This window comes from Triticum dicoccoides, chromosome 7B, assembly GCF_002162155.2.
Source record: "Triticum dicoccoides isolate Atlit2015 ecotype Zavitan chromosome 7B, WEW_v2.0, whole genome shotgun sequence".
NCBI classification, from domain to species: Eukaryota; Viridiplantae; Streptophyta; class Magnoliopsida; order Poales; family Poaceae; genus Triticum; species Triticum dicoccoides.
The window spans coordinates 164,889,315-164,900,779 of record NC_041393.1 but is presented as its reverse complement, the minus strand read 5'-3'; the positions used below and the strand labels follow the sequence as shown (position 1 = coordinate 164,900,779).

Sequence of the window (11,465 nt, the reverse complement as noted above, 5' to 3'; positions counted from 1 at the left end):
AAATTGGGCCAGAACAGAATGTGGCCCAGATTGCTTATTGTGCCTTGTCATGCCATGTGACAAGAGGTGTCACCTAGCAGTGCGAGGATAAGCAGGTGGGTGAACAACAAAGCGGCAGGTACCACTAAAGATGATCTAGGGCATGCGAGGATAAGTCAATGTGGACGAGGCGGTGTAGGGACAAGAGCTAATGCAGACAAGACAACACGAGGAGTCGAGGGCTAGGCAGGGGGATGCTAATGTAGACAGATTGGATAAGGGGACGCTCTGCTACGAGAAAACAAACCGAAAGAGTATTGACATAGGAAGATGATGAACAGGCATAACAATATTGTCAAAAACTACACACGTTACCTCTTGATCAAATGTCGCACAGGCAACTAACTAGTATTTTTAGCAGCGCGGAGACAATCAAACATCAACTATGTTGAAATAGATCCATTTACTGAAGAAGAAACTAAAGGGAATGCTCTTTTTAAAATGAAATCCAACAGAACTGCTGGTCTTGATGGACTTTTATGGATTTTTTTCCCGTAGGTGTAGGACATTTTCAAATTATATCATGCATACACTCCTACTCTCAAGAGTTTTGCGACAATAAATTTGATGCTAGGGGTTAGATTATGTGATAGTCACCCTTCTTCCAAACGTTGATCATGCAATATCCCTACAGACTGATTATCTGATGGTCATCCTTCTTCCAAAATACAGATTCCAGAAAGTGGTGCTTCTGTTGTATGTTCAAAAAATTAATTTAGCCATTTAGCTGAAGGTGAGAGAATGACTATTGGGAAAGATGAGATAATGACTATTGGGAAAGATGACGAACTAGCCCTTTCTCATGCAAACATGTTCAATCATCAAATAGGAAACTTTCCAATCAAATAACTAGGGGCAGCTGTTACTGCATCTTAGAACACATGTCATTGACTAGGAGAAAGTAGATGAGAAAATCATGAGAAGCCTTGATATCTACCAGGGATATATATGTAAACTGATGGCAGGACTACATTGATTAATTCCAGTTATCCAACATCCCTACTTGCTGTATGCTCTTATTTCTGAACACTGTCTAGCAAAGCGCTGGGACAAATGGAACATATCACCAGGTCAATTGGGATAACATTTGTGGTCAAAAAAGAAACAGTTCTTGCTATTAAAACTATGAGGAAATGAATGTAAATATCCCTAATAAATGATGGTGGAAACTCTAAAAACAGGAACGTTTATAGCAGGAGAATGTCAAGGAAAAATAAGGCAGATGACTTGTGCTTGCCTACTAAAGGTTCAAAATATTAATTTGAAAGGCAAGAAAGTCTATCATTTGTAATGGTGATAATACCAAATAATGAGAGGCTAAATAGATTGGTGATAAATTTTGCTCAATAATACCCTGCTCTTTATGATATATGTGATAAGAAGGATAAATCAGTGAGTCAATGCTATTACCAATGGCAGCGAAGTTTTAGGAGATGGTTAACAGGTGTCATAAAGAGGATTTTGTATTGTCACAAGCTCAACAGATTAGTCTGTCTGTTGCTCCTGATGTTACCACATGGTCTTGGGGGAATAAACTATAAAGGCAGGTTTACAGTGAAATTTGTATGGATGATAGATATGGTGATAGTTCTTTTACACACATATAGAAAGCCGAAATATCTATCAAAGTTAAAACATTTTTGTTGTCGTTAGAAAAGGTGCGCTGTTAAGAAGACAAAATGATAAAAACGAAATGGCTGGGTGATAAAAAATACTAGTACAACTGAGGCCATCCTGGAGCTGTCCAACATTTTTTATTTGAATCTGCTATGCCTGAGGATGTTTGGAGAGAGATTGCTGTGTTCATTCATGCTGATGTTATTCCTCAATCAGCTAAAAAAATCATGGGCCGAGAAATTCTGACCCAAAGGTAAAAGAATTCATGCACTGGGCTTAGCAGCTGTGTGTTGGGGAATTTGGAAGTTAAGAAATAGATGCAGCCTTGAAAATATTGATTTTAATCTCCTAGTGAGATAATTCTCCACGCATGTGTGCTGCTAAAACAGATAAAGCAGAGCTGTTGAACAGGATGAACAAACAAGAACTCCTACAATGATTGTAAGGGATGTTGCAGTATCCAGTATAACTCATGGGATGGGATGCTGCTAGTCAACATGTTTCTGCTAACGTACTTCCTTCATGCTCCTGATATAGCCTGCGTGGGGGAAGCTACAGGATGCGAAAAAGGGGGATGGCAAGATGAAACATGAGAGAAATGTGACAAAAAAAGGATGTGCTTTTGGTGTCCAGTAATCTATTTTCTCCCATTTTTTTCAGGTGTCGAAAGGCTAATTTGAGTTAGTTAATTCTGCTTACCATACTTTCTTTGGCTTTTGAAATATATTTCCATCTTCTACCTATACGGTTTCTTATTTTCCATTCATGCACAATGGGAAAATGGAGAATCCTATCTTAAATAGAAGAGTAACAAACACTAATGTGAGAAAAATTAGAATAATCTGAATATTTTTTAAGTGATTTACATGAAAACTTGTGCCTTTTATATAGTAAACAGACGTCTTCTTACGATCATATTTCTGCATTTCCCTCATTCCGTGTGGTCAACCTACTAATAAATGTCTTGTAACTATAGATAAACATAAGGCCTTTTGCAGTAGATATAAAAGTAAACTGCAGTCAAACATAGTAAAAATAAACTTACTGGTATGTCCACACAGGAACCGATGACTCCTCCTTCGTCAAGATGACTCTCACATATTCTCATAAGTAAGTTCTCCAACTGATAGCAACAACAAGAATAATAAATGTGAGTTATTAAGATCATAAACATGAGACATAAGTTTTCTATCCACTTATAACTCACAAAACAACATAACACAATTACTGCTATTACTGTTAAGATAATTACCTCAATTGTGGTAGCATTGTGCTCTCCATTCACGGAGTCAATGATATCACCGGGTCTAACTCCTAGTTCGTCAGCAACTGATCCATGAGACACCTACAGTTCAATTTGTCATGCACTACTCAACAGAGGGAAAAGTGTACATTTTTAAAGAAAACAAGGAACAGTAGACAACATATACCTCATGAACTATTAGACCCGAATCGACATTACACCTACGAAAGATCCTATCCACATGAATTGGATCAAGAAATTTAATGGGTGAAAGCTTCATCCCAATATGCAGCCGAGGGATACACCTTGCAAAAATAACCAAAAAAAAAAACAATTCGGTGAATGGAGCTTTGTATCTATGCTGCATTTTCTGTCTGTCGTGGTCCATCGAATGTAGTTATTTCATTAACAAATAAGAGATAATTAGTGTAATCATTATTAGATCTATGTAGGTTTCATGTCTCTAGGTCGTACCGACAGAATTAGGATATGAAACGTGGTCTGTAAGATAATTGGGTTCATATACTGGGCTTGAAGAGAACAGTTTAGCTCAAAGAAGATGAAGCAAACATTACAGCTCGTACTGAGATGAGAAGTATCTCGGGTCTATAGGTGCAGAATCAGGATGAATTGTACTGGATTTTCCCATATGAATTGGCTTTTAAAGACGAGTTGTCACCAGATATAACTTGCCTTCTTATATTTCAGTTGATAAAACAAGGGTAATTTCCCATATGAATTGGGTTTTCCCATATGAATTTCCTATGCTGCTGTAGTGTGTTTTATTTGTAGGGCTTGTTGAGCTGTGCCCTCAGCAGTGCCCTCACTGAACCTCTTACTTGTGAGACCTCCGTGTGGGTGTGTGTGTGTGTTGTTTGAACTCTGTTGGATGTTGTGGCTTGGTGGTTTGCTTTATATATAAAGCGGGGTGAAAGCCTTTTTCGGTAAAACAAGGGTAATTAGTATAACTTATTTTTACTTCTATATTTCAGTCTTGCTGATTTATTCTAGTTTCTGTTTCTACAAACAATGGTTTAACCATTGTTTTTTGTGTTCGTGTTGTAGCCTATTGTGGCCTAAGGTGTGCTCAAGTCTGAATCCATTAGTTTAGATTGTATTACTTTTCTCATTTGAGATTCTGTGGTCCAGTTTTAATTTGTGTTGCTCCAAACCTAGTATTTGCAGATGCTTGTTTCGGAGATCCAAGTTCTGCGTCAGATCTGTCGTCAAAGGTAAATCCTTCTAGCCGATGCATATATTATGGGCTTACTACTGGTAATGTTGTCTCACAATTATTAGGCCCTAATTTCTGATGGAATATTCCTCCATTCAGCCTTTTTTAATTCCTTCAGAAATACATTCAGCTTGTTTGGGAGGGTCTACTTATAAGCGTTTGTCTATTAAAGGTTGACATTCTAAAGATGCTCTTGCAATGTTGGCATGTAATGTGCTTAGCTATATTACTAACCAATGACTAGATATGCAACTTTTCATGTAAAATAAAAAGAAAAACTTACTACTAAAACAAGAATCATTTATCGAGTTTCTTGTTTCTACTGGAGCTTATACCTCTTAAACATCAGTTTTGGCACATTCGTGAAACAAACATAATTGTATACTTATTGCCCAGCCATTGGTTCTATAGGGATCCATACCAACATTTTTTGCTTCAGATTCTTATAAACTGTAAGGCATTGCTTTTGGTCTTCTTTAACATGTTTTCTTGTCTTCAGGGTAATCCATTCAAAAATGACTAATTTGTTTCCTTTCTCTTTTTTACCACTGCCACATTTATTTACTTCCATTTATTTATTCATCTACATGATTATCTGCATGATTTTCCATCAGTTGCATAACCAGTATGCTATTGAGCATTTTGATTTTGTTATTAGTATTAGGTAGATGCAAACGATTCATTACTGCGAAAGCTCTCCCTAGAAGCTACTCCCTCTGTAAACTTTTAAACTTTTATAAGACGTTTTAGGTCCATGGTATGCAGGTGGATGAACCAGCTGCTTGCTCCGTGATGCTGGTGGATGAACCAGCTTCTTGCTCCGTGATGCTCCATCATACATAGATGTACAATAGTCCAGGGATTGAGAAGAGAATGCATGCAGGACCGAATCAGGAGGTAAGCACCAAGATCCAGCAAAGAGCAACTCCTGAGGGGTGTTATGCATCGCCTCCTCCGGCGATTCCGGCCAACCAATAGCAATGAGCAGCAGCTGCGGAGGAAGCCCCAACAACAGAAATGGCGCTTCAACCAGACGCTCCACGACATGCAAGGATCAGCCGCCTACAAAATGACTCTCTTTGGTGCAGAACTGTGAAAATTAGAGCTTTCTTGGGGTTCCCAGGTTAGTAGTGTTGCACTTTTGATCCATTCCATCTCTTGGTGTGGTGGATCTGATGATTTTTAGCCAGTAAAGTCTATCAGAACGGATTATGATGCATTTGATTGTGTCAATTAGGTGCTGGAGTGTCTCCCTCTAAGCAAAACTGAATGGGTAGTGCAAAGTAGTATGAGTATCATCAGTGTATTTACATTTGGTAATCCAATATGATGCAGGTGCACCTATCCATGGATCTCATTGTTCTTTCATGTGAAACTACGTATTGCAGAAAAAGATGTTATATCCGTGAGGTCTTCCCATAAGATGATTTTAAATTTACTATTCACTTGCCTATTAGTTAGTTTGTAGAATATTTGCTATATCCAATTTTACCTTGTGATATCCTTTATTTTTGTATTTATCCAAGATATTACCTTGTGTTATATGCTCTTTTCTGTTGTTGGCTTCTTGTATTTGAGAATCATCTGGGTCATTACCTTTATTTTTGTATTTATCCCAGACATTACTGGACGTTTTTTCTATAGTTCCCGGCAGGAGCTTATCTGGGTCATTACATCCACGCAAAAAAAGAAATTTTGAAACGCTGCCTTATCCAAGAAGAGAAGTCAGGAACGCCCACCGTAACGACTTTGATACGCCAATTGCTTCTCACATGCAGGATCTAATTTACTTGCATGCACGTCCTAGAATTACCTCGCTCCCTCTTGTTTACGGTGGGAAACCGGTCCCTTGCTTGATACTGTAATTTTATCTCAAGTGCTTTGTTTCTTATGCTCTCAAGTTCTGTCCGTGAGATTGAACTGGGGTGAACACAAGTGCACAACAACATCTATCATGTTTCAGTTTTCTCAAGATATTTGTTCAATACTAAAATCATATAATGATAGCAACGAAAGAAAACTTACTGATATTTCTTCCACATATCCAAGCACTTCAATATAATAGAGGAAGGAATAAATGCCGTTCCTGGAAAATTAGCCATCCCCCAAACTTGTCCATTCAAGTCAATAACAGGTCCTCCAATGCTAGGCTAAAACATTTAAATTGCCAACATTAGAATTATAAGCAACATAAGTTAATAATAATTTATGAGACAATCACGATGTACGATTAATTATACCTGATTAATCACACAACCACTGAAGAGATAATGATGGCGTTGAAATTTATTTGGGCCCATAAATTGAACACGTCCATGATGAATAGTCAAATTTTGATGTTCATCTCTACCAAGCACAAATATCTCTTGACCATAGATCACGTCACCACTGAAGCTAGGAATCTTAGCACATAATTCTATCTCAACCTTAATCAAAGCAATGTTGACGTGCTTGTCATAATGAAGCAATATTGCTGGTACAGTAGCATCATCTTCATCCAATAAATGAGCAACAATCTAAAGATGGATACAAAAGATAACATAAATGTGCATTTAGCATACTTGTAAGTACAAAAATACATGGGCATGCATATAAACCAAAATTCCAAAATTCATTTGTTTGTGAACTCACCTCAGCATTAGGTGCATACTCATCTGTACCTGACCACTGGCTTAGGGCTGAATACTTTCAACAGATTATGCGGGCAGATGTCAAAACTGTGCCTGCTTTACTCCTCTCATCCCAATCAATTAGAAAGCCCGATGATCGTGCCATCAGTTTACCATCTGTAGATGCAATAATAGATTAGATGAAGACAAAGGATAGAGAGAGATCGAATAAAGGCAATGTGTTACATACCGACATAGGACGAAAAGCCAAGAACAACTTTAGCTACTTGAAGAACTGTTTTTGTTGCAGACTCACGAACACTCTGCAATTTCTCATTTACCATACATGAAGAAGCCTTGGAGCGATCAAGTGTTACAAGTTGAAGTTGGCGCTCTGCAGGTTAACATGCAAAAAAATGGCGAATCAGTCTATTGTATTCAAAATCCATATTATCTTAAGAAAAAGAGATATCCTACTAATCAGATGGAATAAAAGCAGAGTGTTAGGGCCACACCTAGCACCAAAGTATTGCCTAGTGTCAGCCAAACTGTTGCAACATTTTATACAACTCTCTACCGCATCCTCTCAAGTCAATACACAATCTTCTACCATATCTTGCCTCTCGCAGGATCCAACCATACATGCCCGCCGAGGCATTGTTACCACAGACAAGAGGGAGAACAATACCATACTCTTCCTCCATATGCAATTTTCTGCCATATCTAGTTCCCTAGATGTAGTATTCAGTCATGCATGCATAACTGCGTGCTGAAATGTTCTTTATGGCACACAAGAGGGCAATACGATATCCAATTTCCTACCCCCTCCGTCCCACAATATAAGATCTTGATGGCACACAAGAGGGACTACTATATCAAAATCTCTAGCAGCATTCAATAATGGCTATAAGATGAAAAGGAAAGTCCCAAACTTACTTCTTTTCGCATGGTACTTGGAACTCAATTCCATATAGGCTTCGTAGGCAGGCTCCATCGCAGGGTCGTAGTTACGTCCTGCGCCCATGGCGGGGGCGGGGGGAAGAGGGCAACGCAGAGGAGAGCTGGCCGCAGAGGAAGCCTCGGAGGAGGAGGAGGCATGCGATGCGCCTGGTGAAGCTGAGGTCGTCGCCGCGGCCTCCTCGCCCTTGCTGCTAGCGGCTTTCTTCTCGTCAGTTCTCTTCCGCTTCTTGGCGGTTCTCTTCTGCCTCCTGCGTCCCTGCGATGCTGCGGACGACGGCTCCGGGGAGGCTTTCCTCTTGCCTCGCTGCGATGACGGCGCACCTTCTGGTTGGGCCTCCGCAGACTCGTCTGATACCGTGATACGCCGCCGCCGCCGCCGCCCTGCCCTCGACCTAGATCCCGACACCTCATCCTGTGTTGTCGACGCCCCTCGCTGCGATGACGGCGCAGCTTCCGGTTGGGCCTCCGCAGAACGGTCGGACACCGGGATACGCCCCCGCCCTGCCCTTGACTTAGATCCCGACACATCTTCATGCGTGGTCGGCGCCATGACCGTGCTTTTTCCCAACACTGTCAGTGGTTTATTGATTCTCTTCGTATTTTGTGTTAGAAAACAATGATCATAAATTAATTACTAACAAAATTTTAATGATGCCATGGAAATGTTATATAGATATTCATATTTCGACATAGTTTCCAAAGACATTATTATTGTTATATATTGTATAACTTATAGTTTATAGTTTCGGCGCGGGCGTTGCAATCATGAGCTCAGCGCCATGTTGGTAGCGTGCGGAGGCAGCTACTCCTCGCCAAGGAGATTATTTTGCGGCTGGACGTGGCTCAAGAGTTGAGGCAGCTCACTGATGCTGAGTTCGCGTTCCGAGCGGAGCTCAAGTTGAAGGTGTTCGGGCTTGCTTCCCTCGAGCGTACAATTGCACGACAGCGCTCGCGGGTGACTTGGTTGCGGGAAGGTGATGCCAACACACGCTACTTCCAATCATTCGCGCGGCACCGGCAGCGGAGCAACCACATTACCACACTCTCTCGGGAAGGCGAGGTGGTCGTCGAGCATGATGACAAGGAGAACATGCTCTTCAACTTCTACAACGGACCGCTCGGCTCCGATGTCCCTAGGGAACACGCCTTGGACCTTGGGTTTCTAGGCCTTCCTTCGGTCGATCTCGTGGAACTTGAGGCGCCGTTCTCGGAGGAAGAGGTGTGGGCTGCGGTAAGGGACATGCCCGCCGACAAGGCGCCTGGCCCAGATGAGTTCTCTGGGCGTTTCTTCCAATCTGCATGGGCCGTCATAAAGGGCGACATCATGGCCGCTTTCGGTCAGTTATTCACCCTTCGCCCGCACGGCATGAGGAAGCTCAACGAGGCTCTTATCGTTCTGTTACCTAAACACGACGGTGCGGTTGAGGTCAAGGATTTCAGGCCTGTTAGCCTTGAGCACAGCTTCAGCAAGTTGTTTTCAAAGGTTCTAGCGTTGCGCTTCGCTCTGCGGCTGCCGGATCTTGTGGCGGCAAATCAGTCTGCGTTCGTCCGTGGCCGGAGTATCCATGATAATTTCCGGATGGTGCAGCTCACCACTAGGGCACTGCATGTGCGTCGGATCCCTTCCATGCTCCTCAAGATCGACATATCGAAGGCATTTGATTCTGTCTCGTGGCCCTTCCTTCTGGATGTGCTTCGCCATGCTGGCTTCGGCCCGAGGTTTGTCGAATGGGTGTGCATCCTACTCTCGTCGGCAAGCTCCTCCATCCTTCTGAATGGAGTGCCTGGAAGGCCATTCCTCCATCACCAGGGTCTCCGCCAGGGCAACCCGTTGTCGCCCATGTTGTTCCTCCTTGTGATGGAGGTGCTAAACGCCCTTCTCGCTAGGGCTGAGGGCATGGGCATGTTGTCGCCGCTACAGTGCCAAGGTGCCCGCTTCCGCACCTCGATGTATGCCAACGATGTCGTTGTCTTTGTCAAGCCATCCCCTTCGGACCCGTCGCTCGTGCGGGCCGCGCTTGACTGTTTTGGTGGAGCATCTGGGTTGCGCACCGACCTACGTAAGTGCTCATTGTCGCCGATCAGATGCTCCGAGGAGCACCTAGTAGTTGTTGTCCAACACTTTCCATGCCAGATACTGAGGTTCCCCTGTACCTATCTTGGCCTCCCTCTCTCATACAAGATGAGGTTGCCAAGGGTGTGCCTTCAAGCTTTATTGGACAGGGTATGCAATCGACTACAGCCATGGATTTGCTCGTTGGATCACCGTGGTTGGTCGCCTCGTGCTTGTCAAGTCGGTCCTCACATCCATCCCCGTGTATCACTCCATCGCGATGCAACTGCCCGTATGGCTGATCGATGGGTTTGAGAAGAGGATTCGTGCCTTCTTTTGGAAGGGGACCGACGTCGTTAGCGGTGGCCATTGTCTGGTGGCTTGGGAGCAAGTGTGCAAGCCGTTCGAGTATGGTGGTTTGGGCGTCCTGAACCTTAAGCTACTAGGTTATGCGTTTCGGGCACGCTGGCTATGGATGCAACGCACATCTGATTGTTGTTGGTCGGGCCTGCAGCCGGCCGTGGAGCCTGAGGTGCAGGCTATTTTTGACTCGTCCATCAAGGTGACGTTGGGGGATGGTAGAAAGGCTCTTTTTTGGACGGATTTCTGGCTCCACGGGCGTTCCATTCAGTTTGAGGCCCCAGAGCTATTCCTAGCGGTGAACGACGGTGCGCGGCGCACGCGAACAGTTCATGAGGCCTTGGCGGACCGCGCTTGGATCAGGGACATCACAGGGGTGTTGACGGTTAGAGTGCTAACTCAATTCTTGATGCTCACGGACTTGCTTCTTGAGGTGCACCTACTCCCTGAGATTCTAGATCGCATAATCTGGAAGTGGACGCCGACTGAGGTATATTCTGCGAGCTCAGCTTACCAGGTGTTCTTTGCTGGCCTCGAGAGGTTCCCATGCGGTCGGGCCCTTTGGAAGACTTGGGCCCCGGCCAAGTGCAAGCTTCACTTCTGGCTAGCGATGAGGCGTCGGATTTGGACGGCAGACAGACGCCTTTGACACGGCCTCCAGTCCCACGTCATGTGCCCATTATGCGAGCAGGAGGCTAAGACTGCAGACCACCTGGCGCTGGGCTGTGTGTTTGCTAGGGAGGTGTGGCACTCTGCCCTCGCACGGTGCGGCCTTGGCCAGTTGGTGCCCAGCATGGATGCAACTCTCATAGAGTGGTGGCCAGCCAGTCGTGCGATGATCCCGAAGGAGCGGAGGAAGGGGTTTGATTCGCTTGCCCTCCTCATCGTCTGGATGCTATGGAGGGAGCGTAATAGTCGTGTCTTCGAGCGGTCAGTGGTCGTTGCTAGAGAGCTTTATCGTCGCATCAGTGATGAGGTTGAGCTATGGAAACTTTCTGGTGCGAGGGGGTTGTCGGACTTCTGGAGGTAGGACCTTCTAGCATGTAGGGCGTTGTTGGGTGCCCCATGGTGTTAATGGCTGCCCACCATATGCTACAGTTGTTGGGGAACGTTGCAGAAAATTAAAAATTTTCCTACGGTTTCACCAAGATCCATCTATGAGTTCATCTAAGCAACGAGTCTAGGGAGAGAGTTTGCATCTACATACCACTTGTAGATCGCGTGCGGAAGCTTGCAAGGTGATGATGTAGTCGTACTCGACGTGATCCAAATCACCGATGACCTGCGCCGAACGGACGGCACCTCCGCGTTCAACACACGTACGGAACAACCACGTCTCCTCCTTCTTGA

The 11,465-nt window shown here is 43.9% G+C and overlaps 1 pseudogene; it reads right to left on the bottom strand.

The window, feature by feature from the left end:
- LOC119340632 overlaps positions 1-8,242 on the bottom strand; it is a 22,120-nt pseudogene extending 13,878 nt beyond the window's left edge.
- Between the last annotated feature and the right edge of the window lie 3,223 nt (positions 8,243-11,465).